Source organism: Podarcis pityusensis (assembly GCF_964106645.2).
Source record: "Podarcis pityusensis genome assembly, chromosome: 6".
NCBI lineage: Eukaryota > Metazoa > Chordata > Lepidosauria > Squamata > Lacertidae > Podarcis > Podarcis pityusensis.
The window spans coordinates 81,064,188-81,090,025 of NC_138030.1; the positions used below are offsets into that span (position 1 = coordinate 81,064,188).

The window sequence follows — 25,838 nt, forward strand, 5'->3', positions numbered from 1 at the left end:
CTTGGGCACAGTTATCCATGTCTGGTAGGCTCCAGATTAGACTATTGTCATGCCCTCTATATGGGCTTGCCTTTAAAGACTGTTTGGAAAATGCAGTTAGTGCAGAATGCAACTGCTAGATCATGCCTGTGCAATGCTAACTGCAGTGTCTTCCAGTTTGCTGGCTGAGTCCAGACATGAAAGTGCTGGTTTTTCACTATAAAAACTCTCCATAGCTTAGCACTAGGGAGCATGAAGAACAACCTGTCTCCATAGGTACCTACCTATACATTAAGATATTCAGCAGACAGCCACTAGCTGTTGAACTGGTTTTAGTTAGTAAAGGACACTTCTAGCCACTGAGGCTACCTGAGCCTCAAGCGACAAAGCTGGATTCAGAAGCACCCCAAACTGTGAACTTGCTCCTTCAGGGGAAGTGCTACCACATTCAGGGTAGGTAAGATGTCCCAATATTTTTATATTTTAGTTAAATTTCTATACCACCCTTTATCCGTAGATCTCAGGGCAGTTCACAACATAAAAATACAAGATTAAAAACACATGATACATAATATAATCAAGAACAAAAAACCCACAAACTGGTACCACCCCTAACTTGGACATGGCGCTCCAGAAGGATAGCATGGTTGATGGTATGGAAAACCACTGAGGGATCAAGGAGAATTAACAGCGACACATTTCTCCCGTCTCTCTCCTGACAGAGGTCATTATACAGGGCAACCAAAGGAGTTTCTGTGCCACAACTGGGCCCAAACCCAAGTGATTTAGAAAATCAGTTTCCTTCAAGATCTGGTTTGTGAACACTTGCTCAAGAACCTTGCCCAAGGTGGGGAGATTAGTAACTGGCTAGTAGTTACTTAGATGTTCCGAATCTACAGAGAGTTTCTTGAGGAGTGGTTTTACCACTGCCTCCTTCAAACAGGCAGGAACCATTCCCTCGTGCTAGGAGGAATAGATTACTTCCCAGGCCCAGACAACTGTCCCCCCCTTTTTCTGCCTTCAGCAATTTTTTGGGGGTCAGGGAATTTGACTTGGGTAACTTTTTGGGTACACATTGCTAAAGGTGCATAAAGAGAAACAAATAAGACTGGATCTTTTGTTGGAAGTGTTTCTCTTAGTAACACTGCCTACATCATAAGTGTTGGCATTTCCATTCCACCTTAAGGAACAGGAATGAGATCGTTGCATGTCGCATGTCTGTTTACATTCCAGCACAGTATGCTGGGAACTTCTGTTTGTGTATTGCTTTTGCTGTTCTCTCCAAGACGACATGAGAGAGAGACGACATGTTTCTTTGTTCTGATTCATGAGTAATAAATCTGTAGTAATAGTATGCTTTCATAGCCTCACGTCTACTTCTGTATGCGCAGTACACTCTGCCAATTGCGTGCCCTGGCTTTTGAAGTCCGGGTCGCTGAGTTACGTCGGAGCACGGGCCAATGGATGGAGACGGCACAGCTGGGGCTTATCAGCTGGCCTCCCAGCCCTCTGAATGCCAACAACAAGGACATTAGAATGTAAGAAGAGCCTGCTGGATCAGGCCCATCTATTCCAACATCTTGGTCTCACGGTAGTCAACCAGATGATTTTGGGCAGTCTGCAAGCAGGCCCCAAGCAGAGAAGCCCCCTCTCCACTCGTAGCATCCTGAGCATGTGTGTGAGCACATGTATTTACAAAATGAACTGAAGTCAAACTATCTGTCTGTTTCTATCTCTACAGAGAACCGAGACTTGTGTCCTTCTCTCACAGAGACAGTAAACCTTGTGTCCAGCTTCTACCTCTTCAGTGTGCACATGCAGGATTGCATTATTCCCCGTACAAAAAATCCCCTCCATGCAGGAAATGAGCAAATCAGTTAGACTGCAACCATTCTCTGGGGATAGCTACTTTACAAAGTGCAGGGGGTGTTGCTGTTCCAAGGAGTTCCATAATGTGAGACTCAACCTGCAGCTGTTATGTGGTACAGTCCAAACACAGGTTGGCTACATCACTGAGAACTAGGTTCTATAGTAATGAGTGCCTGTTGAGCTTGTGTCTAATTGCGCCATGAGAGTCACCTTGCATTTCAAATCCATCGGTAATAACTGAAGAGATTAAAGAGCAAGGCTGTCTTCTCAGACACAGCCTCTTGAGACTGTTATTATTATCTCAGAGCCTGAAAAGTACAAGGTGCATGCCATCAAGTATGATTTCTTTCTTTTTTTTCCATTGGCAAGGGTTAAAAAAAAAAGTATGTAGCTAAGAGTGGATTTCACCTCTTTTGACCTGGTAAAGGGAAAAAGCGGCTGAGAATGAACCGAGCTTTGGAAAGAAGTTGCCCCCTCCACCTCCATTTATTTTAAAAAAGGGAAAAATCTTCAGCCTGTCGAGGAGAAGTGGAAGGCACAGACAAAATACAGAGGGTCATGCATGACAAGCAAATGCAAACAAGGGTGAAAAGGAACCTTTGGCATCTGAGATGATGGAATTAGATAAAGACAAATGGCCATGGAGTGGGGGGTGGCAGTGTCTCGCAGAAAGGCAGCCCCACCTATTCGTAAAGTGAAAATGGGAAAATGAAATCTCTCTCTCTCTCTCTCTCTCTACTCAATACTCTTCTCAGAATTAGAGAAAGGCTCAATTCTGTGGTATTTGTTACACATTAGTGAAATGATCCCTATTATCCAAACAAAGCCATACCAAGAAGTTATGCACAGTTTGGCAGCTAAAGACGAGAGAGATTACTGAAGTCTGGGAATGGAGGAGAGATATTTTACAGAGGGCAATCTTAACTTGAGTTGACAATACATGTGAGAGGATGTCTAAGGAATGGGAAAAATAAATTCGGAGGGCAGAAGTGAAAGGGGTTCACAGGGTGTACTGTGATGAAAGACTGAATATTACATTTATGTGATACTCTGAGGAAATGTAGAGAAAAATGCCGTACTTAAAAGTTGTATACATGTGCTGCATTCATTATTTAAACCATGACGTTCGAAGATGAGACTGACTGGAACATGAAGAGTAAGAACCAAAAATTGTAATTTATAGCTAAAAATGGGTAAGATATATATTTCAGAGGCTTCACAAATAATAAGACAAAACACTGGTGATCAAAGATCTGGATATCCATTGTAGATTGTCTAATTTTGAATCAGGGAAGCCTATGTGAAACAGAAGACCTAGTTGAACTTAAGGGCTTTTATAAGCCTCACTGATTTCAGAGAGTGAGATTTATCCATGTTTACTAAACTGCCCTGTTGCAATCACCAGAACACAGAAAAGTTGTTTAACTTTGCCTAGATATCATCCAGTGTTGGATCTATTTTGATGGGTTAAGATGACATTTTTCTCAACACAGACCATATTCCTGTTTTGGACAGGTCTGGAAACTTTAATTTAGCATATTAAAGAGTATGCTGTTCTCTCTTATAATTCTACATAAGCCCCATGAAGCCAGTAAGGGAGGTTTGTTAGGTCACGCACAGAAGAAGAACAGCTATGAAATCTCCATCATTCTACATTGCACACCCCCACCCTTCTTAGTGTGGAAATATGTGCTTAAAACTGGCTTGTAAAATAAGGCCGCAAGGAAAATAATATTCTGATCAGAACTGCACCCAATCTAGGCAATGAACATGTGTGCAAAACAAATCACAAGAGGGAACGTGTACAGCTGAGCAGACATATAGCCACAAAAACATGTATCTCCACATCCCCATGCATGTGTCTTCTATTTCTCAAGGATTCGTATGACATAAAGGGATTGTAGTCACGCAAGAGAACGAGAAGCGGGGGGGGGGGGGGGAGAGAAATTACATTATTCATGAGGAAAAAGCTCTCCAACATCCACTGCTGCTTTTTTACTCTCTAAAAATAGAACCGTGAAAAGAGAACACACAAGGATGTGGCTTTCTGAACTTCAAACAAGCCTTTCTTAAGAATATTATGTATAGAATAATCTTATTCTGAAAGAAAGAATTCATGGAAATAATCAGTATATATATTTACACTATTAAGTAGAGCATCTATGTACTTATTTTTTTGTTTATCAGGCTCTGGCTGAAAGCCATGGATCCCTTCCTCAAATCTTTGCTTTATGTAAATGAGTCAGGAAAGAGTATGCTCCCTAACAGGTTTAGACCCGCCCTCTGGTTTGACACTTTCCCTGCTACACCAGAATCTTCTTGCACAGAGTCACAAAATGTGGGTGCAGGAATTTTTAGACTCAGTCAGGCTTCTCTCTCCAAAGCTGAACACAGGTCATGTACAAGGCTGTGGGAATCAGCAGAACATGAAAGCCTTCCCAGAAAATTGCTTAGTTATATTTTTGCTTATTCAGGAACAGTTCATCTTTAGAAAGCAGAGTGCAATTTAACTAAAAGAAAGCAATGCAAACACTGTTGGTTGTGCTAGAATGACTGGAGAAACTTGGGGATTTTACAGTCACAGAAAATGTATGGTTAAGGGAAGCAAAATATTCTTCCTATTTGGACCCAAATCCTAAAGCCAACAATATAATCGTTTTCCCAACATACAACTGAATGCATAAACAGTATTTGGAGTAAGTTGGTGTTGGTGACTTATTCTGTGCTTTATCATTTTATAGCTTTATGATGATTTAATGATTTTATTGCCCTGATATTTTTTTATGAGTTGGGAGTAAATAAATTTTCTTATAAAGAAACAGACAAATAATAACTATTTGTGTATCAAATTAGTTGTTAGTTGTAACTATCTGCTTTTTCACAAATTAAATAAAATGGTGTTGCTAGTTCTTCTCCCCAAAATCCCCGCCATTTGGGTGTCGCTTTGGTGTTAAGAGCCTTGTTGGGGAAACCCAAATTGGTCTGTCCTTCAAACATATAATTTGCTCCATTGTATAAGAACCCTTTCTTAACAACCTTTTTTTTATTGACTAAAACAAAATATTTCAAAAATTTAAAAATAGAGGAGTATAAAATTGTCATTCGTTTTAGGAAATGAACCATATTAGAAAGCATCCTTCTGCTTGGGCTATAGGTTTATCTGTATTTAATTTAACTGATTAATTTACCTCACTGAACACCCCACAATGAAAACCTTTGCTTAATTGGGCATCACATTGGACCATTCTGTTTAACAGTGTTTAGCTCTGGATTAAAAAACCCCAGATTTGCATACAAATCTAACCAGAGAAAGGGTTAGAAATACCAACTCTTAAGAAATTCATCAGTATTAAGAAATGCCAATGAATAAGAAACAACAAATGAAACTGTCTAGATGTATACTTTTTCCATCCTCTGTTCGGTAACAGAGTATATTTTATTTCCTTTTCATTTCTTGGTTAAAAAACAAAACAAAACCCAAACTCTCATAGAGTAATCAGTTATGTTATATATTTATTTTCATAAGGATTTAGCTATGTCCTTAACACCAGGCTGTCATATATGTGAACACATGAGCTTTGTTGCTACACCCCCATGGCCATTCAGCAGATTAAGCTCAACAACTGTCAATCTGTATTATTTTCAGAACTGCAATTATTTCACTGACCTACTTTTTCCTCAATGGCCACCATCCTACTGTAGACAAGAACAACGGCACAAAGAATCAAAGTTTACCCTTGCAACAGTAGTTTCCTTCATGCTGCTATGTTGTTTAAAAAGAATATTACAATCCACAATATTCTGAATGGGGGGGGGGAATACAATAAAGTTTATTTACAGGTGTTCTGTATCCAATTATTATCAAAGGCGCAGTAATAAGAATTCCGTCTTTGCAATAACTGTGACATAGTCCCTGTTCATGCTTAGGTTTGCAATTACAATGAAATGGGGAGGGGGGGAGCAGATGGCAGATACTGGGCTGATGTACATCTCAGCAGCCCATTGATTTTAACAGAGGAACATTGATTTGCACATGAGATCTTCTCCACTTTTTCGACTCTTGTTGTAATTGAAAACAGCGCTGTGTGACTTCAAAAATGAGATTTTCCTTGCAGGGAAAAAAGCTGAAATGTTTCAAATACCAATTACACTTCCCTTTGTTTAAAGATAAAACCTTATGCCACAACCAAGTGAAAGGCAGTCATTCAGCCCTACACGGAAACACAATGCTAAACCTGGCTGCTGCTTACTTCGGGAGTGTAAAAAGGGGGTGTGGTTCTCAAGTACTATACTTGAAAGATTGTAGACCATGATCCATGGCTCGTGCGGGGAGGGAGGGCAATGTGAGGTTTAGCTCGGTGGACCATACACTATTCAGATCTGTTAAGTACTTAGGGTTGTTGAATGAGCTGCCAATTATTTTTCTGAATTTTTAACTTTTTAATAGGTTTGCATGTCAAGTCATCAACCATTCTTGCCCTTAATTAATACATACTAGACTCATGCCTGTACATGACTGGGCCCTTTGTTTTCCTCCCCCTGTTTTCCACAGGATAAGGTTAAAAATTAGAGCAGAGGGATGCATACGAAACCTGCAGGTTATATGGGTGAGCTGTTGACAACGAAGGACAGAACGGGGACATTCTATTTGGAGCTGCCACTTCGAATCAAGCGAGGACATAATTGGGCCGCCCAAACAAGGAGAGCAACATGGACAGCAAAAGGAAACGGCAACACTCTGGTATAAGCAAATGCACCCTTCTACACTTGAGCGTCACGAAAGGATGTTGCCCGAAATTTGGAGCAATTGCTGGAATGTGGAGAAGCAGAAGTAGAACAATGTTTTGTTTAGCTTCTGCTCTTCTGAATCAGGGGTCACCAATATAGCACCTCATAGACACCTGCCCTGGTGCCCAGAGAGTCCCCTCCACCTGCTAAAATTAGGCTTGAAAGAAGCGTTGTTGGGCTATGTGCTTGGTTGTGGGGTGTGTGCATATGTTGCCCATGACAATTTCTCCTGTTTACAAGTAAGCTGGTGGGCCCAAAAGATTGGCAACCCTTGCTGTAAATACCGTATTTTTTGCTCTATAAGACTCACCTTTTCCCTCCTAAAAAGTAAGGGAGAATGTGTGTGCATCTTATGGAGCGAATGCAGGCTGCGTAACTATCCCAGAAGCCAGAACAGCAAGAGGGAACGCTGCTTTTGCTGCACAATGATCCCTCTTGTTGTTCTGGCTTCTGAGATTCAGAATATTTTTTTTCTTGTTTTCTTCCTCCAAAAACTAGGTGCGTCTTATGGTCTGGTGTGTCTTACAGAGCAAAAAATACGGTAATCTCCTGCTCGCTTACAAAATAATTAAGATCATCCCACTACTGATCTCAACCAAGCTTAGAACAAAATCCAGGCATATGGAACAACCACTTTTGCCCCATAAGGGTATCAGTATGCTGTAAATACAAGCTACCATAGCAATGTAATTATTTGACGATAATCAATGTCACTATTTACTTATATATTAAAGTCCACTGTTTTCACAGGAGCCCAGAGTGGCTTTTCTATGGATCCCAAATAGTCTTTTTAGCAATTGAAACCTATTCAAATGTAAGAGAAATCATCATAGGTTTTGCTACCATTATTGAAATATATAGATATATTTAAAGATATTCAAATAGTGTTTGTAGAAGAGACCTACATTTACCTAATGGCCAGAATTAGGTAAATGCATGGTAACTTGCATTTAATTCTTTTGGCTTTTGTTAAATGTAGGCTTTATTTTATTTTTAAGTTTTGTCACTTGTCTGAAGGCTTTGGAAAGAGCAGGATAGAACGTGAACTAATTAGAAAGGTGTTGTATTGTCCTGTATCTCAATTTCATACAAAACTCTAGCTGACGAAACAGGAGCATAATTCACTGACCAGCTAACTGTTATTGGGAGGTTAGTTGTGAGAGGCACATATTGACACAAATATTTTGAAAAGTTAAAAAGTCAGAGAAAAGAAGCACTATTTTATCAGCAACTTTTGTTAACCACAACCTGATGGATCTTTCATTTTTTCAAAACCGATTTTCAAAACCCTTTGTCTGCCACATTGCAAATCAAATTATATGTTGGTGGTTATATATTGGCTGCTATATGGTTTTACTTAGAAGATCATTATTCTGTGCTGGGAAACATATTTCCTTCAAAAAGAAGAGAATGGTAGTTTTCCATTACCTGTCATCACGGCTCTCATGGTACACGATGGGTAACATGCAAGAGCTGGCTTGAAAATATCTGTGGCGTCTTGTTTTCTGAAAGGAGTGAAATAGAGCATATAAATGGCAAGAGAAGAGCACCATGGGATAAAAGGGGGACATGGCAACTAAAACAGGTTAATTAGTAAAGCATTTTGTCCAAAAGTAAATTATTTTAAAACTTTTTTGCTTCAGGATTGTTTTTAAGATTTCAAATCGGGGGAAAATATTCTTAAGTATTTTTCAAATGAGAGTCATGTGATTTTGTTGCCCTTTAAATATATATATTTTGTGGGTGCGTTCTTCCCTTCTAAAGGAAACACGCTGCAAATATGTTTGTGAATGCCTTATTTCATTACATTCTTAACTGAGCAGAAGAGGCAAGCGACCTAGAAAGCCCCAATGTAACCTAAAGACAATTGTTAAAAGACAAGGGCAAATATTTACAAAGGCAGTTCGTCCAATAATGTTTATGGACTATATTGCTCAGTGAGCAGTAGCAAAATGATAAAAATAAAATAGCATTAAATTTGAATCAGGTTTGCTCCAAAACGGACCTCTCCCCTTCTGACAAAAAAAAACACACAAAAAAACACCTTCTTGAAAAAAGCACCATAACTTTCATTAATTTATAATTTAGAAACAGATATTTCATGGAGTAATTTTTAAAATGTTAAAAACAAGATTTTCATCTCATATGAAACAACCACTTTCAAAAAACACAAAAGATAATATATCTGGAAAGAAAAGCGGTTTACTTTTAATATTTTTTATTAATAGTTTTGACTACCCTGCCCCCTTAAAATTGTGACTGTTATAAGATACGATTAATGCAATCTATGGTAGGCTGATTATCCAAGTTATCTGTAAGAAGATATGTCTTTCACAATCATATTGTACCATTATTGGCCTGCTAATGGTATATGTTTTATCTGATATTTTCCAAATGATTGTTTTCTATACAGATATATAATAATCTATTTTATGGCTGCTTCACTCTTCATATATTGTACTTGGGTAATGGCACAACACAATGCCCTGCATACAAAAGATTTGATTCAGTCCCTGGCATTTCTAGTTTAAAACGGTCAAGTTAGCAAGGGATAAATCTGGCTGCTTGTAAGACCGTGTAGTTTCACCTGGTATAAGGTAGCTTGAGCTTTCTGTGATCTTAATATAAAATACTTGAGTTTTGCATCCACTGTGATGTGGCATACTAATTCTTTTCTTTCCCTGATAGCTGTTTTTGAGCAGTCTGAAGAGACACTTAATTTTTAAAGCAACGGATGCCTTATTCACAACTGTTGTGATACTCATGTATTTTGTGCTCAAAATACCGAGGGCAGCAGATGGGAAAATGGCCTTCAGAGCATTATTTTTCTGCATCTCTTTGAAACCTGACCAAAAGGACCTGTGCCCAGGTGATTCTAGGATGCTGCAAGTAGCTGTGATCTTCCATACCTCCTGTGGAAACTGCAAATTTCCATATATGGGTAAGTGCCCTAGTTAAGATATAGCACAGGGTGGCACATGGGTATGCTGGAACTGCCGGAAAGGGGAAAGTAGTTTGTCGCACAGTCCCGTCAAATGTGCAACAATGATTTGGGATGACACATGCAACAGCAGTGTACAATAATAAGTGAAAACTGCAGAAAATTATGTATCAGCTTTCGGAGAAAAATGTCTTGAATATTCACTTCTGGGATTTTGGAAAGCAGAAAGGCCCACTGATAGAAATTTAAAGGTTTCCCCTAGTCTATTCCACTGGTATAGTGACACATACAGAACAAACTGATCTACATCTTAAATGGATTTACTACTAGCTGTCTTTTCCAGAATATCAAAAGGAACAGCAGGTGCCTCCTCTTCAAAGGAAGCAAATTATATGTTTGCTACTTGGTCTTTACTGGGATTCACACAACAATCTTTTGCTGCTCCTAGAATTCGCTACATGATTGAATTGGGTCGCTTCAGACATCAGAACCTTTATCAATCACTGGGCTAATTGTAATGATTATTGCAACACAGCAAAGGAACACAGTCTGAAATTGCTCACAACTTGTCTCCATACATTTCTAAGTTTGTACCAGCCTCTTTAGGCTGTATCCCCCAACACCCTTATGAGTCACTTATTCTTTAAGAAAATCTGTCAGCCACATGCAACTCCTTTTTTGGCATTGACGTCAGATGCTCTGAGCAGCTCCAGGAAGAGGCAGAGAAATGTTCAGCTGGAAGGGACAGATGGGGCAAAGTTTGACACTGTGATCTCATCTGCACTGCTGGGACTCAGTACAACATAACCGTTCACCCAAATGCCTCATTCTGCCCCAGTGAAGCCAACAGGAAGACTTCCATAGATGAAGACAGGTTTTCACTCCACAAAGCAGAAGTTCCAGTATCTCTTTCAGATGAATTTTCTTTATAATAATAAATTTTATCTATACCCCACCCTCCCCAGCCAAGACTGGGCTCAGGGGGGCTAACAACCAATAATAAAAACAAGTTGATTAAAATACAATTTAAAAAACAAGATTAAAATACAACATTAAAACATTAGGATGCAGCCTCTTCACAGAAGGAGAAAGGAAAAAGAAAGAGGGGGAGGGAATCAAACTGATTCTAAGCCAAAGGCCAGGCGGAACAACTCTGTCTTACAGGCCCTGCGGAAAGAAATCAGATCCCGCAGGGCCCTGGTCTCATGAGACAGAGTGTTCCACCAGGCCGGATCCAGTGTTGAGAAGGCCCTGCCTCTGGTTGAGGCTACTCTAACTTCCTTAGGGCCCGGGACCACTAGGGTGTTGCTATTTATGGACCTTAAGGTCCTCCGTGGGGCATACCAGGAGAGGCGGTCCCTTAGGTACGAGGGTCCTAGGCTGTGAATATTATATTAGGGTCCTGCTGATTATTTTAAACCAGAATGTGAAATCCAGTTTGCTGAACCATTTAGCTCCCCTAGGCAATCACCTCGTTCCCAAAACACCTCTTGTATCTAACTCCTGCATGAGATTTCCTCCCTCTTATCAGCCTACCAACACAAGAAAGCGTGTTCGCCTTCATGGAGAGCACGTGTTGCGGTGGGGGCCGCCAGGACACTCCAAAGTTGGGGGGTGGGCTAATTGATCGTTGGCCACTGATGCGATTGGGGCTTCACTTGTTGTTGGGAAGAAGTTAATGTTGCCATTTCTTGATTGACGCCAGAAATAGTAAAACTCCTTGCACGAGGCTAGGGCTTCCTCTTTTCGCCCGTGCATCAGATTGCCCGTCCCTCCCTCCCTAGAATAGGGTTGTTCGCTTTGACCTTGCTATGCCTGTCATGGGGTCGTCTGCTTTGGAGCGGGGGCCTGGTAGGAATTTTGTCCATCTGGCTGATTGGCTGGGGCCATTTGGTTTTTGCCTACTGCGTAGCAAATCGTCACAACTTGTAAGGTTCGCGGTTAGGCATTGGTTTATGGTTTGGTTGGTTGAGGGGCATGGATTGGCTGTGCCTGCCCCTCTAATGCTGCTGCTGCGGGGATTCCGTTAAAGGAATTGGGAGCTAACTATTGCTTGTCCACTCTGTCAAGGGGGCTCGGGCCATAGCAATGAGCTCCTGGTTGCATTTGGGGTGAGGGCAGGTTCCCTGCTCTGCGTAACCCCCAAGTGTATTCCCCCATTCTGACTTTCGCATCGTGCGGAATGTCAGTCTGTCCCCCATGGTGGGGGCAGATAGTCGCAACCAATGCCTACGCAACCACTCACAAATTTGTATTTTAATAAAGTTGTGGCCAAAATTATGCCAAAAATCTTAAACAAAAACTTCTGTGTGATGTGTGAGTTATTGGGGTGGACCTGGGGACCTCGACACGCAAAGGATCTTTCTCCCTCTTGGCTCTGTTGTGCTCCGTGTCAAATGAGCTAAGCTCCTGCTCGCCTCACACCAACAGCACTAATATTGTACCCAGCTCTACTCCTCAGCAGTTATTGAATGGTTCCGAATTCTCTGTGACTTCGCAGTTCAATTGATAAATGTCAACTATCTGAAAAAAAGGAACTGGGAAATAGGGAGGGATGAGTCTGTCAATTTATCCCATTTGTTCATTTTCACAGGCTTAACTTCAGTTCTCTCTATTTCCCCATCATTTTTCTTTTTTCTTTTTTAAGACGTCATGAAACTATACCAGCATTTTAGTGGGAATTTCTCCTTATATAAATCTTGTGTATGCAATGTTGCCTGGCATGCTCATTTTTTGAAAGCCATTTTTTTGGGTAATATAATGAGTTACATGCAAGTTTCACTAATATAGACATCCTTACACACACTTCCTCCTAATATACACATTTTTTGAACATATGATTTGGATGAAGAACTGCACCACATAAGTCATAAAAGTGTGACTTGCAAAAGATAACTGCGCTTAGGTTGCCTGTTGTTTTGGAATAGTGTGAATTAGATAGGATTCCCATTAAAATCTAAACCAAACTGAATTTCTACCCCATCTCACAATGAAGTGTGTGTGTGTTCAGCCTTTTTACTACCAGTGGTATATAATTTTAATGAAATAAATAAATCAATCCCTACTGGGAAGACACTGGGGCATTAAAGATACAACAAACAGCTCACCAGATTTTTAGCTACTGGGAATCTCTATTAACCTACCACTTTGAAAACTAAGTGGCTGTAAAGTAAACCTTTTATCCTTTGCAACAATTCAGTAAACATTCTGACTTGGAAAAGGAAAGAAAGGAAAGGGCAGGAGTTTGTGATACTCCAGCAAATTAGGCACAGAGCTGGTAGCATATATTGCAAGCCATATCTTTTGCCCTAGAATAACTATGGTGTCTGCTACAAAAAAGGAAAAATGTATGGAGATAAAAATAAGTAAAAATAGCATTTTATGATCTATAACTTTTGTGTAAAGGTGTGCTGAAAAGAGGCTGAGTAGAGGGAAAACAGGCCTGTTTTGACATTGACTCGGCAGGACAATCAGATCTCTTCTTGACTACATTCATCAAAAGCATCAAAAACAATTCACAGGCATGTACAGTGGTACCTCAGGTTAAGTACTTAATTCGTTCCGGAGGTCCGTACTTAACCTGAAACTGTACTTAACCTGAAGCACCACTTTAGCCAATGGGGCCTCCTGCTGCTGCCGCGCTGCTGGAGCACGATTTCTGTTCTCATCCTGAAGCAAAGTTCTTAACCTGAGGTACTATTTCTGGGTTAGCGGAGTCTGTAACCTGAAGCGTATGTAACCTGAAGCGTATGTAACCCGAGGTACCACTGTACAAGGGCTATACTATGCTGACTGAAGGCAGTGGAGGCCACTGGCTTAAAATCCTATCCATTACTTTGGAAATTCAGGGTGAGGTTGGTGCCTGATGTTAATTTTAATTAAAAGAAAACAAAGCTTTTTCTGTCATATTCCCATCAGTATGGAATGAAGTCACAACAATAAACAGATAATCTTATTTGAATTTTGAGCCTAATCTCCATGGCTAGGCAAAATCTAATGTGCCAGTTCACGATCATGATTTATGCTGGAGGAGATAATCAGTTATATCTTCAGGGCTTTCTCTGTATCCAGAGTGAACTGGATTGAACTCTTAATGTTTTAATGAAATGCAGTCCCTTGTTACCATAACTTCTTTCTTCGGTTTATTCACTACATTATTTACAGATTCACATTACATCAAACAGGCTACTGAGACTATCTTAGGGAGACCTGCACCCTGCCTTGCAGGCCTTTTCCACCTGGCCCTGGGGGAGGGGCCATTACTCACTTCAGCTATAAAAGTTGAGGCTGCCAAACATACTCATGGGCTGGGGTGTTGTTTGGGTTTTTTCTGCTTTATGTATCTTTATTTTAGTTCTTGTGATTTAGGTGGAAATGATTCAGTTTGGTTGTGTATTTTTATGCTATATTTCTTGTTTCTTGTTTATGACTACTTTTCTTATGTTGCAGTTATGTGTGTTTTCCTGCTGTAAGCTACTGTCATGGCTCTAAGGACTTTTGAAATTACAATAGGATTCTCAGGAGTAATGAAAACTTAAATTATAATGATGATGATGATGATGATGTATTACTTTCATGTCATGAGGTTTCTTTGAAACTCTTAGGCAACACCTTCGCGTTTGGAAGCACATTTTATTATCTGTAGTTACAGGAAAGCTCAGAAATTATATTACATAAACTACTTTTTGTTAGATACAATTCACCCGCACTGACCTTGAATCCATTAGGAAGAAGTGGCTGGTTGTTGTTGTTTTAAAAAAATAATAATTAGGAGCATCTGTGACATCATCATAAATGTAGTGTGATGCTGGCAAAATAATGTGAGCTGGCACACAGTCAATCAAGGTGGGTGGGTGCAGGGTGCAAGTGGTGTGGGTAAATAAGGCTTATGAATATTAAAGGTAAAGGGACCCCTGACCATTAGGTCCAGTCGTGGCCGACTCTGGGGGTTGCGGCGCTCATCTTGCTTTATTGGCCGAGGAAGCCGGCGTACAGCTTCCGGGTCATGTGGCCAGCATGACTAAGCCGCTTCTGGCGAACCAGAGCAGCGCACGGGAACGCCGTTTACCTTCCCGCCAGAGCGGTACCTATTTATCTACTTGCACTTTGACGTGCTTTCGAACTGCTAGGTTGGCAGGAGCTGGGACTGAGCAACAGGAACTCACCCAGTTGCGGGGATTTGAACCGCCGACCTTCTGATCAGCAATTCCTAGGCTCTGTGGTTTAACCCACAGCGCCACCCGTGTCCCTATTATGAATATTAGGACCAAATAATAAAATGGCACAGGGAGAGCAGCACTGAAGCAACATGAATATGTTCCCAAGCACTGAAAACAGGATGGTGTTTTAGACACAGGGTGCTATTAACCCAAGTTACACTCAGAGCCAGGGGCCTGGGGGGGGGGGCGGACTGCCCCGTGTGCCCTCACTGAGGGGGGTTACATTCGGTGCACCACCCGCCATTGAGGTAAGGGGGAGCTGCTCCGGTTTGCCGGTAGCATTTCCCCCTCCCCCCTTCGTTTTGACAGCTTGAGGGAGGCTTGGGAGTCGTGGGCAGGTGGTGCACCAAATGTCCGCCATGGGCGGCTTCCTCCGTCCTCAGCTGCAGGGCACGTGCGCCTTTCTGGGCACCCGAGCGGCTATTCAGCCCCTGGGAGGGCACCCTCCATGCCCCTCTTAGGAGCAAGCCTGCCCTGGGCAGGGCGGGCATATGCTCCACGGCTGCTCAGAGCAGATCCATTTTAATCAATGGACTGAAGTTACTTAAGTTTACTGGGTTGTATTCAAGCAAGCCATTTAATAAGTGCAATGACTTCTGCTTGCACAACATAACTCCCCACTCTTCTCCCCCCATTTATTACCCATATCTACTCTGGGAGTTCCCTCAACCCTCTGGAGCAGATTTCAGGGGTGGCACGGGCAGAGGAGAGGGAGGGGAAGTTTCATTTTGTGAGCAAATGTATTTCTGCTTGGACAGTTAACTGTGTTGAATTCAGCCCATTGATTTAGACCCATGGGACTACTCTGAATATGACTATTGTTAGATATCACCCATGCTCTTTCAGAAAGAGCCACATGGTCTTGCCATAGGCCTAACCCATTTCCCCCCAGTACATAGACATACTTCCTCCTGCTTGTCTACTCATATGTATGAACGCTCTAGTCTTAAAAAATTAGAACAAGACAACCAGCTAATGACAAAGCACAAAGGAAAGGAAGAAAAAGTAAATCTACCATTGAATCTACAATTTAGATATTTTTTTTCTTGCAGAGAGAACATTGCTGCAGGGTATGTAATTGAAACATTATGCATCCTGACACATGTTTCTGTGTTAGATGTGCTGCACGAAAAGGACTTTGGCAAAGGAGGGAAATTCTTGGAATTTATAACCTACATTCAAATAGGGGAAGTTTTTATTTTTTTTAAATAGTGAGGATAGCATTTTCAAAGTAGCATTTTCCAACTACAATTAAAAGCGTAACTTTTAGAAGTGTGTTTAAATGCTATTGAGGAATGTAAACAAATGCTTCTCTATTATACAGTAACGGATACCAATACCAATATTCTATACAATGTAAATATAAACACAGTATTACAAAGGGAGACCATCCAGACTTTCTTTCAAGTAACTATCTCATTCCACACCATTGAAGAGCATCCTTTTAACCTTACAGCTTTTCTCTTAAGCTTTTCTTCTTGAGACCTTAACACAAAATGTGGGCGTTTCACAGATGTTCTGACTACATCCTTAATGTACAGAAATGCCCCTGCTTCCATTTTTGAGACATGCAATTCTTCTCCAAAAGGAATAACCAGATCTGTGGATATTAAGTTTTTATCCTAATCTTCCTCCAAGGAGCAAAGGGTCTCCCTCTCTCCTTTATCTTCACAACAACCTTGTGAGGTAGTATAGGCTGAGACAGATTACGCTGAGAGGTAATCCTAGGTCACCCATCATGCTTTCCAGCTGAGTTAGCCATTTGAATCCTGGTGTCTGTCAAACTTTCTACCCGTACCAGCACACTGGAATAAACATACTTAAAATAATCTGGTGGCTTGAAACGGGGGAGGGGGCACTACATCTAAATTTCAGAATCACAGACAAACACGCAGCATTTTCTGTCTCTGAAATGGCACAATCAGGCCTAAGCCTGGGTGATAATGAGATGTTTCTTCTCTGACACCTGCTGTACCATCCAGTAGAACATTTTGGGGAGTTCGACTTCCCCATGAGGCTTTGGCGAATTTAAAAACATTTCAGCAAAGTTTGCTATCAAGCAGATATATAATATGCCTGTGTCGTATGTGATGTACGCTACTGGTAATGTTGATTTTTATACTATGCTGAAATATTTGTGCATCACTGAGGCAGTACATTGGAAAGGCGGGTTAAAAAGCTTTACAGTGGTACCTCGGGTTAAGTACTTAATTCGTTCCAGAGGACCGTTCTCAACTTGAAACTGTTCTTAACCTGAAGCAGCACTTTAGCTAATGGGGCCTCCTGCTGCTGCCACGCCGCCGGAGCACGATTTCTGTTCTTATCCTGAAGCAAAGTTCTTAACCTGAAGCACTATTTCTGGGTTAGCGGAATCTGTAACCTGAAGCATATGTAACCTGAAGCGTATGTAACCTGAGGTATCACTGTATTAAGCAAGTAATGTCAGATAAAACAAGGAGAACTAAAATAGCATGCCAACCCCAACAAAACTAATAACTTAGGAAACGGGTACCAAAGTGTTCCATTTGGGGCAGCAAAAAACTCCAAATAATTAAGGTTTTGGTCTCTTTCATCTTTGTTTCATCTGCATGTACAAAAGATGCAGATAAGATGCATATGCACAAAAGGTTTCAAAAAAAGAAGTCTGCGCTTTAGCTCTCTATAAGCAAGGGTACTTTGGTTATTATTCACGCCTGCAGATGTTTCATGCATGTAGGATTCTTCTAATATCAACCAACTTCCATGCAGTAAAATACTTGCACCATCATGAACTGCAGATCCTGTATGTCTGGTGTCAGAGAGATTACTGAGAATCATGTTTCACTCGCTTGAGTGTGGAATAGGAAACAATTAAGTGCCATAGAATATACAGGGTGGTCCAAATATCATGTATTTATAAGGTACATTTCAATGTTTCAATGGCAGCGAGACCCCCAGAGTGCATGGGCACTTGGACCACCCTGCATTTGCTACCTCTCTGGTAATCCCACAAACACATGTTGTGTTTGATATTTTAGCCTACAATTCTGCTTCTTTCACAAGTATGGTTGTAAGTGCTAAGCTACTTCTCAGAATGCTATTTTGCTATAGGGATCAAAAATAAGTTTTAAAAAGCAAAAGTCGTTGATTGCATTTTCATGTCAGTAGAGCATGCAACTCTTGACAAATCCTAAAGATTCATGATTGGCAAGAGCTATAAACAGAGCAAAAACTTCACTTTCAGTAAAAACAACAGGTAAAGGCATTTACCCTGGAGAACAGTTCTAACCAACCCACAAAATGATCAGGTGAGCCTTCCTGAACAAAGTTGCTGTTATGTACTGAGTTGAATAGGATCCAAAATGCAGCAGTCTGATTGGTCGTAGAACAATAGGATCCAAAATGCAGCAGTCTGATTGGTCCGAGAACAATGCAGCAGTATGATTGGTCTGCAGGAGCCACCCAACCCAGCTCCAGATGGAAGTGAATCCACAACCTGATTGGCCTACAGGAGAATTCCGGAATTAGCCAATCATGTGCAGCCCATTGTGTAAATAATGTATATAAAGCAGATACTTTAGGGGAACATCCATTTCCTCCTCACCACTATGAGCTGAATAAAGAGCATGAAATCCACTCTCAACTCCGAGTATATTTCAGTTGCATAGTTGGAGTGCCATCATCAAAAAGAGTTTAGATCATATGCCTACCCAGCACCCACTGTACTTCAGACAGCTGAAGCACACAGCAGGTCTTCAGAAAATCTAAACTTGAGTGGCGGAGAAATATATTTTCTCTGAAGTAAGTTCTATTGCTTGTTTGGTTGTGTTTTTGTTTTGATGGAGATAACCTTTATCAAAAGATTTTTTTCCATGGAGTTAAAATGGAGAAGTGCTATCTCATTTTCATTTTCAGTCCTACAGGAACTCAACAATTCTGAGGAGGCGTCATGGCAGCAAGTGAGGTTGGTGCAGTGTAAATGTGCCAGTAAGTGCCCTGGAAGGGCTCTGCCAGTGCATTTGCACCACTCCAACCTGGCTGCCACATCCACTTCCTCCTCTCCACCCCAGTGTGCTGCCAGTGACACATCTGGAGGGAAGTCAGATAAGTGGCAGCCCCACCTTGCCATCTGCTGCTGGGGTCTCAAAATGGAAGAAGGCCATTTCAGGTGTTGCTTTACCAGCATGAGAGGAACCACAGAAGCAAGAGTGGTAGGAACCATCAAACATGTCTTAAGAGGTCTAAGCAATGGTTCCTGGTTTGTATTTTAACTTAGAACCTTCAATGGGAATTAGAAAGTACATGCCCAAAAGGAGTCTTAGGCCTATTACTGTAGAGAGATCTTTTGTACACAATGGTGGAACCTGTCAGCTCTAAATCTCTTTGCTGAATCTCTTCCTACTGTAAAAAAAAGAAAGGATTGACGAGCTACAGTTTGGCAAAGATCTGAGTATATCCCAAGGGTTTCTAATTTTTGCCCAACTAATTCCATAATAAACAGTAAGAGAGCCTTTTATCTGTATGTTTTGTGTGCAGTGAAGTCACATCAAAGGGCTGAGCAGCTTATTTTCATCTACTTGGAAGCTGCTCTCTATACTTTTTTGGCAATGCTGTATGCTGTTGCTAAAAATATGTCACTCTGCTTGTAAACTTCCATACATAAAAACAAAAACGACTTCAGGAAACTCAAGATTTGGAGGACTGACATACTTCCCCACCCCCTTCATCTGCCTTTGTAACCCCTCTCACCCAATGTAGTTTCCAGCATCACTTTATGCATCATATTAAGCAAATAGGCATGAGTTATGAAACGTTCCAAATCTCCTTGAGAACCTTTTAGGCTGCAATTCAGCTCTCTTTCCATAGAGGGCAGAAACTCTTGTCATATCAGTGGGGTGGGGGGATGTGCTGCTGAATCCAACAGTGGTCCAGCCCACACCTCAATAAGTGGTACGTTGCTTTTGGGGGCGCACCAGCTCCATGTTATAGTTGCCAAGTGTTCTACTTTGCACCAGGCAGTTCCGTATTTGAAGGAGTCAACCTGTTTGAAAGGCCTTCCAGTTTAAGGAGGGAGCACGGGGACCTTGAATTTGTGCCAATCAACAATTAGCAAACTCAGCATGCACACCCACAGCCTCGTCTCAGTTTTCCCTATAATGGACAGGGCATTCTATTTCTATTTCATTGTGGAATAGTGCTTAGAATGCTGGACCAGGACTTGGGAGACTGGAGTCAAATCCCCACTCAGCCATGACTTTGGACCACACACAATCTCTTAGCTATTAGGATAAAATGGGTGGGGTATCCTATACACCATCCTGAGCACCAAAATTTACATCTACAGTGGTGCCTCGCAAGACGAAAAGAATCCGTTCCGCGAGTCTCTTCGTCTTGCGGGTTTTTTCGACTTGCGAAGCAAGCCCATTAGCGGTTTAGCGGATTAGCGCTACAGTATTAGCGGCTTAGCGGGCTTAGCCGATCAGCTGTTAAGCGGCTTAGCGGCTCAGCTGATAAGCGGCTTAGTGGCTTAACGGATCAGCTGTTAAGCGGCTTAGCGGATCAGCTGATAAGCGGCTTAGCGATCAGCTGTTAAGCGGCTTAGCGGATCAGCTGATAAGTGGCTTAGTGGCTTGGGAAAAAGGGGGGGAAAAGGAAAAAAAACCCGCAGGAACTTGCAAGACATTTTCGTCTTGCGAAGCAAGCCCATAGGAAATTCGTTTTGTGAAGCACCTCCAAAACGGAAAACCCTTTCGTCTAGCGGGTTTTCCGTCTTGCGAGGCATTCGTCTTGCGGGGCACCACTGTATTTTATAAATGAGCCTATCCAAATCTGATGCTAAGCTGTGTCTTCTACTGCCCTCTTTTTTTGGGGGGGGGGGTTTCCCTCCTTTTTGGTGATGTTTAATTTGCCACCCTAACCCATTTGCAAGGAGAATGAATAAATAGCATGTGTAGGAAGGCCTGGGTTTCTTATTGGAGAGGTTTCAGGGAGAAGGGAATAGCTAGTCCCAAGCTTCCTTCCATCCTCCCTTGGCATTGACTGACAGCTATCTGTGTAAAAGAGAAACAAAATTAAAAAAAATCCTTCCAGTAGCACCTTAGAGACCAACTAAGTTTGTTATTGGTATGAGCTTTTGTGTGCATGCACACTTCTTCAGATACAGTGAAACAGAAGTCACCAGACCCTTATATATAGTGAGAGGGTGGGGAGGGGTATTACTCAAAAGGGCGGTGGGAATGGGTGATTGGCTGGTAGGTGTGCTAAACTTCTGGTAGGTGTGGTGACTTCAGTTGCAGTGTATCTGAAGAAGTGTGCATGCACACGAAAGCTCATACCAGTAACAAACTTGGTTGGTCTCTAAGGTGCTACTGGAAGGAATTTTTTTTTATTTTGTTTTGACTACGGCAGACCAACACAGCTACCTACCTGTGTAAAAGAGAGAGAGGGAGCGATAATGTCAGCCATTTTGTTGATTGGAAAGTAAGAGGTCAGGTTTCTGAAGCATATGCTCCCTCATGTCCACCCCAATTGCTTAGTCAACAAAAAAAATTGCCTGGAGTGCTGCATTATGTCCCCTGTCTGAGGGTAACCTACCCTGCACTTAGTGCTTCTTCCTATTGGCACTCTAGCTTGCCTAAACCACATTTTCACCACCACCAGTGCAATAAACAATATACCGTATTTTTTGCACCATAACACTCACTTTTTTCCTCCTAAAAAGTAAGGGGAAATGTCTGTGCGTGTTATGGAGGGAATGCCTACGGGGCATGCCTACGGATTTTCCTCCTCTAAAAACTACGTGCGTGTTATGGTCGGGTGCGTGTTATAGAGCGAAAAATACGGTAAGCAATAAGTTAAGGTACAGAACCCCAACAAAACACAATTATCAGACTGGACTGTTGTAACAACTTCCAATGGCAAAACAGAAAACAAGGGACAATGAAACAGACTCAAATATAATACCTAACAACATTAATGGTACTTAATTATCAACATAGAAAAACCAAGCGATTTTTTTTCTGTTAGCATTTTATGACAACAAATATTAACGTAGTTCTTGTTGACTTGCATTTCTCCACATTCATTATTATTATTTTTTAAAGAAGGAAACCACTTAGTGTTAAAATCTGCCTTGCCTTAGCTTTTTAAAAACTCTCAATTGGCAAATGTAAAGTTTAACAGCCTTCTTAAAATGTACAGGTCATAATTGTTACCAGGTTCTGTAAATTAATTAAAATGCAGTCACGAATATGGAGCTTTCGTGGCTATCTGCTCATTAGAGCTCAGCTTGCTAATGGCGTATAAAATCCCAGTAAAATGTAATCATGATTCTTTCCCAATGTGCTACTGGGTGAAGAATAAAGTAGCAGGAAGGAGACAAAATGTAAAAAAAATAATAATAAAATAAGTAATTACAAAGCTAAAACAAGGCAACAGGGTTGGGTTTTTAAAACTCAGTTTCCTGCCATTGCATGCGTGAGGCACAGATCTGAGTGTTACAGCAGCAACTGTGGTTTTTTTCTCATTTTGAAATGCTGTAATCAGCCCAGCTGAAGCACAGCGTCAGAATCACCCAGTGCACCAACAGGGACTTTATTGCACTTGGAATGTATTGACAAAGGGCTCATTATTTGTCACACTGAAAAGAGTGGCTGCTTGAGAAAAAAACAAATTGCTACTATACAAAGTTGTCAGAAGGAGCATGCAAAAATATATATAAATAAAACAGCTGGGTAAGATAATAATTCAAGCAACTTTGTACATGCAGACAGCTGATTTGGAAGTGATGAAAACATACAGATGGGGAAGTCGGGATGGTACAGCTTTGCTTGTACAGAGAAAGAGAGAGAGAGGAACAGAGATGCTATGTATACAAATTTACTCAGAACTAAATCACATGGAGTTTGGTAAGACTTATTCCTGAGTAGCTGTACACAGCACCACAGCCATCGTTGGGGGAGAAAATCAGGCAACAAACCGTATAGATTCATGATGTGAAACTCTTATGATGATGAGTGTTCTGAAGACTTAGCACAGTGGGAAATGTGTCAAATTAAGACGCAAAATGAGAGCCTTGCTTGGTGAAATTCAGCTTGGATTTATGCATCCAATAAAGAGGTTAACTTGAGTGATGCTCTCTAGATGTTGACGGACTACAACCCCCAACATCCTTGACTACTAGCCATGTTGGCTGAAGCTGAAGGGAACTGTAGTCCAATGACGACTGGAGAAAGTCCTCTTTGCTGTTGTTATCGCCACTTGGTAGGCTCGACGTTGAGCTCTAACCCATGTTCATTCTGACTCAGAATGAGTTTTCCGCTACCAGCACTCTAGCAGTTTCAGCAATTGCTTCATCGCCCTCAGCTCTGGGGGAAACCACGGGGCCATCCAGGTTCCATGCAATTGGAGAGGGTGCTTTGGAGCCGGACTGTTGATAGCCCTGGTTAACTCCGCATTCTAGCGGGCCACCAAGAAATCGGCTGAGAGGCCATCAACATGGGGTAAAACACCCCCTACCATTCTCTGGAAACCATTTGGAGCCATTAAGTGGACCATCCAAATCAGTCCCATAACCCTGTGGAGGGGAAGGGTCATGGAAATGTCTAGTTGCACCAGGAAGTGATCCGACCATGGCACTTCTTTTGTTTCACTTTTACTTAATGTCAGATCACCCACATGCATAGAGGTGAACACCAGGCCTATGGCATGGGTTGGGCCAAACTTATTCATGGACAGCCCCATGAAGGCCATGCTTTCCACAAAGTCCCGAGCGGCCCCTTGTAAGGTCGTGTTGGTGCGAATGTTAAAATTCCCTAGGACAACCCAACTAGGTGTCTCCAGGAGAACATCCGCCAAGACCTGAACCAGCTCAGGCAGGGAATCTTTGGTGCAGCGGGGAGGTTGGTACACCAATAAGAATCCTGTACTGCCCCTTTTGCCCAACTTCCAGAACATGCACTCAGAAAACTGGGTCCCCCCATTGTAATTTCCAATATCCCCCTTGGATCCCTTTTTAAACAATCAAGTGTTACATTAAACCATTTTCCAATCCCCGGTATGGAAGCTGATCTTAGGGACAAATGTTTTTGTTCCAGACAGGGAAGGAGGGAGGAAGAAATTGAGGATACACTTTTGAGATCTCTAACAAGGCCTCCAGTTAAGCAGAAAGGGGAGACATGCCTGAAGTAGTAGGACCATAATAGCACTGCAAATTCTTTACAAGTCACATCCAAAGGATTTAAGTGGGACTCGTAATGATTTGGGAAGTGAGGAATGACTCATTGGTTTGCCTTTATGGACCCCCCAATTCTAGATTCTGGTGTCCTCTCACCAAGCTGTATCAGATGTCATCTGAGTCTGCTGTACATACCAGAAATGTAAAATATTACTCTCAAAACTCACACATTATTTTTAAATTCCATTTTACTATTCTGTGATCTTTGGCTGTACTATGTCTTTCTGACTCAAGGCCCATATCCCAAGGCCACTTCTCTTTTGTGCTCCTAATTGGCTGTTATTGTGAGAATTCAGCAACAGACAGTTAATTCACAAAGTAGATCCTGAATACAGTTTGTGACAGCTGTACACTTGAATCATCCCCTGTGTGAGCAAAAAGGCAAATTTCCCAGACGTGCATCAAACTCTGTTCAGCCTACATGCAAGTCCGAGATGAATGTTAAAACTGGAGCTTCTAAGACATAGAGAAAAAGAATGTAATATCGAGGACACCCAAGTACAGAATGGCTTCCAAAAATTTAGTGGCCATTCGGAATGGAATCTCAATATTTGTCCAGAGGCAGATGGCACTGTAACAGGGCTGGGAGCAGGGGAAGCTCATTTCATTCATTCAAACACCAATGCTATTATTGTCCTTCCAATGACCTGAACTGCTCCGAAAGCTCCCATTGACTAAAGAAAAGTTGTTCATGCTCAGCTCCTTTAGAATGGAATCTTTGAGGATAGAAAGGCCATAGCTCAGTGGCAAAGGATCTGCCTTGCATGCAGAAGGTCCCTGGTTCAATCCCAGCATCTCCACCAAAGACCAGATAATAAAGCAACAGGCAGTGGAGGCATGACTTATTATTATTATTATTTATGGAATTTATATACCACCCTATACCCAGAGGTCTCAGGGCAGTTAGTTCATGCCAGAAAAACAACAAGTGACCCAAGGCTCTGTGTAATAATCAGAAATGCGAACCTCATAAGTGTAAGACTGCACTTTAAAAAATAAATAAATGGAGGTTTCTAGGTCAATAAGCAAACCTAAGGTGCAAGGTTAACTTTGTGACTAATCCCACAATCCAAAACACTTGCTCTGATTGACAGGTTTGCCTGAAATACCGTTCAATGTCAGTCCAACATCATGGTTTCTCCTTTTGTTTTCCTCTTCTGCAGGATCAACTCCCTGCCTGCCATTCAAACTGCTCACTATACCATGAAATAACATTTTTGCTGTGTGAATTATGGTAACCAGAGCAAAACCAGATATAATTACCTGTGTTTGGCCCCATCTGCACTTTTAAAGCAGTATTATACCACTTTAAACACTCCTGGCTTCCCCCAAAGAATCCTGGGAAATGTAGTTTGTTAATGGTGCTGAGAATTGGAAGCTGAGAGCTTCCATTGTCGGAGGCTGTGAGGTAACTCTGTGAGGGGAATAGAGGTCACCTAACAACTCTCAGGAACCTTATCAAGCTACATTTCCCAGGATTCCTTGGGGGAAGCCATGACTGTGTAAATTGTCATGAGGCGGCTTTAAATGTATACTGCAGATAGGACCTTTGTTAGGCATATTACATTTTATCTCTTCAGAGAAGGCACTGTGGTTATTATTTCTTGACTTAAGCTTTATGTTCATCTACAGAAAGGTTTTTTTAAAAAAAAGTCATTATCCTCAATGTTGGGGCAGCAAGAGTTTGCACACACACGACAGAATGATACACAATGGAGTAGTCACAAAGTATTACTGCAAATTTTCTCATTGTCCTGCATTTGGAAAATAAATGAGAAAGCTTAAGTTACAAGAATGTGTGTTGGATTTTTGTTTGATTTATTAAATG

At 41.5% G+C, this 25,838-nt stretch overlaps 1 long non-coding RNA gene across 1 annotated transcript in view; it reads right to left on the minus strand.

The window, feature by feature from the left end:
* Positions 1 to 8,126: 8,126 nt before the first annotated feature.
* The window catches only part of LOC308479840, a 57,948-nt gene continuing 40,236 nt past the window's right edge, over positions 8,127 to 25,838 (minus strand). Inside the window, exon 3 of the long non-coding RNA XR_013987847.1 lies at positions 8,127 to 8,141. This is a non-coding gene — a long non-coding RNA (uncharacterized lncRNA). The remainder of the gene's footprint in view (positions 8,142 to 25,838) is intronic.